The 4,781-nt window shown below is 39.3% G+C and overlaps 1 long non-coding RNA gene across 1 annotated transcript in view; it reads right to left on the reverse strand.

Annotated features, from left to right (window-relative positions):
- The window catches only part of LOC122561515, a 16,644-nt gene that overhangs the window by 9,618 nt on the left and 2,245 nt on the right, over positions 1 to 4,781 (reverse strand). Inside the window, exon 2 of the long non-coding RNA XR_006315027.1 lies at positions 1,403 to 1,494. This is a non-coding gene — a long non-coding RNA (uncharacterized LOC122561515). The remainder of the gene's footprint in view (positions 1 to 1,402; positions 1,495 to 4,781) is intronic.

Consider the following 4,781-nt stretch of genomic DNA (forward strand, 5'->3'; position numbering starts at 1 on the left):
TCTGATTTACAGCATCCACAGTTCTTTTGTTTTTCCTCAACTTGTCTGTCAACCGGGATTTGGAGTTGCAAAGTGAGGTATACTGACTGTGTACTGGATTCGGAGGGCTGACTTTGATTCAGTTGCTTGTTATACATTCCTCCTGAGTTTTATATCCATTCAGATCTCTGAAACTTTTGTCCAACATCCCTATAGTACATAGTATGATTGTTCCTAATGGCAAAAGTATCATGAAGCAGAGAAATCAGACTTAAAGTAATTGAGAGAAGAACCAAAGGCAACGTCTTTATGGAGATGTCATGTTGATGATAAAAGTTTCGCAATCAGTCGCTCATCAATGTTTAATTAACTCTGTGAGTTATTTTATTTGAAGCAGTAAAACACATAATTTATAATGTGGTGGATATTGTAGCAAAATAACCGATTTCTATGTGTTCAACTTGAAAACCCAAAGCAGACTAATTATCAAGCTGTGTCACTATATTGTATATAAACATCATATGATGTCCATAAATGTAAACTCACTTAAAGGCAAGGTACACATACTATAGCAATGAGCACTTATGTTTCAGAATGTACTGTCTGAGTGGTGGATGATTCAATTATTCATTTCAAGAAGGAATCAGATAAGCAAGTGAAAGAGAAAATGTGTAGGGCTATAAGGAAAGAGAAGTGGAATGGGACCAGCTAATTTGCTCTTACAGGAAGCCAGCATGGATTCAATGGGTCAAATAGACTCCTTTTGTGGTATAACATGATTGTATTCAATGACAGTACTCTCATTTGTAGTTAGTGCTCGCTGAGGATCTATACTACAGTATGTTTTAATATAGTAGTCACTCCAACTGGAAGTACATGGCTTGTGCAGATGTTGAAATACTTGTGTTGTAAGTTTCACTCCCCTGTATTATGTGAGTTAGTTAAGATCTTTATAGCTTTTTCAATCAATCCTGTCAATCTAGGCAGTCCCGAATGCAACAAACAAAAGTTTTATGTACCGAACCAACATGGCATCATTTAAGGGAGTTAGATTCATTGCCACATTTCTAATTATTTATTTTCCGAAAAAAAATTACTGGCCTTGAAATTATGCTCTGTGAAAATTAGCATACAAATCCATTAATACCCAATTCCTTAATCTTATTTAAGGTGGTCTTAACATGTTAAAAATTAATCATGTTAATCCCTCCATGAACAGAAAGAGTAGCAAGCAAAATTTGGATGCTTGTTTTTGTGTAGCTTAATTTCAAGAACAATGTTTTATTGACTGTATAGAATTTTCGGAAATCAGCGACATTTGGTTTGTCATTTAGGTATGCTTGGATTGGAAAAAAGTAACCGTTCAAAGACCAAGTCAGATATAATATTCCATCCATTCTGTTTTGTTAAATATGAAAAGTACCAGATGATCTGTTTTTGGAGCTGTTTCCCATGTGCTATCTCAGAAGCTTGAGTTGAACTTGGCCTTGCCACTTTCAGGATGTAACTCTATACCTGGAAAAAAAAGATGCCTGATTCAGAGCATTGTAGAAAGTTCATTCTTCAGGGACGCAATATTCATTTCAAACCCATCAGTGTCAGTTGTTCCACTAAGTGGTGACATAATCAAAATCCTAATGCCCTTTGGGAGCGTTCAGTCAAACAATCAGCCTGCACTCACTCTCTGACCTTCTCCAAAAGCAATGGGCACCTTTGTCCTCTCAGTGGAAGAGGTGATTGTCAACGTACAGATATAATGGGACAGGGAGGGGGATGCGCGGTTGTGCTGTGGGGGGAAAGGGTAAGCATCCGATTTGGACCACTTGTTCTACGATTCAAAGTGGCAGGAGTGAAGTGTTTGGAGGAGGGCTGGGGATTGTTGAGAGCAAAACAAAGATAAAATGTAGAAGTTTACGGGTAAGCAATCTAGTCACATTCCCTGGACTGACTCTTGCTGTTACCTTGGGATGTTGAAGATCCGTAGCTCAATGTTGGGGTCACAGAAGAGGTGAACAATTTGTGGATTTTAGCTGCCAACTGATGCATGAGAGGTTACTTTGCAATATTTGAGCATATTCCAGACACGGATAATGTAGGCACAGTGCGTGATTCATTCGTGTGCTATATCCTTCAATTATTAATATGGGCACAGGGATTTGAAAATTGTAAAACATACTTTGAATCTAATTTTGTGCCTGGGATCCTACTTATATGTCAGAATTCCAGTCCGAGTAATATCTGATGAGTGTGACACATGGACGTATATATAGGTTACAAAAACCCCACACTTTGGCAAGAAAGGTTTAATAAATCCTGAGCGACTGCATTTAGTTGAATTCATTTTGACCTCTACTAAATATATAAATGGGATTAAAGTAAAGAGTGTCTGCCTAGTCCAAATGTTTAGTTAGCGCTATCAGTTTCAGAGTCCCACCACATGTGACAGCTAAAAGCCCTGCTTAATTACTGTGCTATGTCATAAAGTGCTTGTAACTATTCCTTATTTGGTAAATGTTTAAGACAAAAATGCCATTTAATAATATTGGTGACATGGTTTTCTGTGAAACACTTGGAAAAATTTACCTTTTATTATTTGGACAATACAGTCTGTTGAGTGCAGTGAACATTACTTAGTCTTAGGTATAATTTGTTTCGCAGAGTCTACCTGCTACTGGCTCATAATACTGCTTTATATTCCTACTTCATTGCCAAGCCCTGATATGTCTCCCACAACTCACATGCATACTTGATATTCCAATTTGATGCCAAGAAAAGATCCATCAATTGTATAAGAGACAGGTTTGTGCTGTACTAATATTCAGCCACTTTTCAGACACAAGCAAAGTGGCAAATGTTGCATACAAGAAAGTTAAGGAGGTTAAGTCATCATCCCAATAGTCCAAGAGTCAAAGAGAGTCTGCAAACATAGACATGAATGGCCTTAAATTCTCACTCGACAGGTGGTAGGCATTCTGTGATGATATACAATAATGAACAAGCCTCAGAATAGTACCTCCAATTATACCTAATTATACTTACAGTGATTACTCTGTAAGCTAGTAGATAATTCACATTCTAAGTTATGGACAAGATTGCACTGCACACTTCATCCAAATTGAACTGTTGAAAAACATTTTAATTGCCAGCCTTCCAGAGACAACCATCAATGTATGGATCATAATACCATCCAAATACTCTGAGGGTAGTTTTATTGCTGCTGTCAGAGGTGAGGACAATATGTGAAGCCATTAACCTAATCTAAAATGAGATAGCATACTCAGTGAAGATTTATCTTTATTATTTGTCCCTATGGCTTGAGTGACTGAGGATTCCAAGGTTCAGTGTTCAATTTTGTTAAATACCAAAATCAAGTAAAATCTACTTTCTCCATTACGTCTGCACCATCTTTAACAAATTTGTTGCCAATGTCTAACTGATTTTTCTTGTTGTGGTTGAACGTGTTTAAGTGGTTAGGGCAGGTGAACCCTTTGAAGAAGTTTAGCAAAGGTTTTTGCTTGTAGATTGAGAGGGTAGATTTGAAATAGGATGTGTGTACTTTACAGTTACACATACCTTCTTGTAATACTAATTTTCTAGTAAACAACAGTTATTACTATTCATTTTTCCCTTAAGTTGAAGTTTGGTTAATTGTGTTATGAGATTTGAGCATTGTTGGCCAGGCCAAGTGCTATCTTTTGTTGCTGTATGTTGGGGTTGGTTTAGCTCAGTTGGCTGGACAGTTGGTTTGTAAAGTAGTGTGATGCCTATAGTGTGGGTTCAATCCCCACACTAGCTAAGGATGCCATGCAGGACTGTCCAATGCAACCTCTCCCCTCACCTGAGGAATAGTGACCTTCAGGTTAAATCACTATCAGTCGTCTCTCTAATGAGACAGCAGCCCAATGGATTTGGTCAGATTATGGTGCCAGTAACGATGAAGAGATTTTCAGCACAATTCTAGACAATGCAAGTGATTATGCAGGACCACGTGGAAACATAGGAGTAGGGACAGGCCATTTGGTCCTTTGAGTTTTCTCCGATATTCAGTATGATTATGGCTGATCATCGATTTCAGTCCCCTGTTCCTTCTTTCTCCCCATATCCTTTAGCCCTAAGAAACATCTCTGACTCGGTCTTGAAATCATTCAATATTTTGGCCTCAATTGTGTTCTGTGGCAGAGAATTCCATAGGCTCACCATTCTCTGGGTGAAGAGTTTCTCCTCATCTCAGTCCTAAATGGCCTATGTCAGATCCTTACACTGGGGCCCCTACTCTGGTTCCCCAAGCATCAGAAATATCCTTCCTGTGTTTACTCTGTTTAGTTCCTGTTAGAATTTTATTGGTTTCTATGAGGGCACCCCGCCCTCATTCTTCTAAGCTGCAATGAATATAGTCCTGACAGATCCTATCTCCCCTCATATATCAGTACTGCCACCTGTTACGACATAGGGTAAACTCTCCTGCTTAATGCTGTGGTTCTGTTCGCCGAGCTGGAAGTTTTTGTTGCAAACATTTCGTCCCCTGTCTAAGTGACATCCTCAGTACTTGGGAGCCTCCTGTAAAGCACTTCTGTGGTGTTTCCTCTGGCATTTATAGTGGCCTGTCCTTGCCGCTTCCGGTTGTCAGTTTCAGCTGTCCGCTGTAGTGGCCGGTATATTGGGTCCAGGTCTATGTGTTTGTTGATGGAGTTCGTGGATGAGTGCCAAGCTTCTAGGAATTCCCTGGCTGTTCCCTGTGGAAACACCACAGAAGCGCTTCACAGGAGGCTCCCAAGCATTGAGGATGTCACCTAGACAGGGGA

This window comes from Chiloscyllium plagiosum, chromosome 23 (assembly GCF_004010195.1).
Source record: "Chiloscyllium plagiosum isolate BGI_BamShark_2017 chromosome 23, ASM401019v2, whole genome shotgun sequence".
NCBI classification, from domain to species: Eukaryota; Metazoa; Chordata; class Chondrichthyes; order Orectolobiformes; family Hemiscylliidae; genus Chiloscyllium; species Chiloscyllium plagiosum.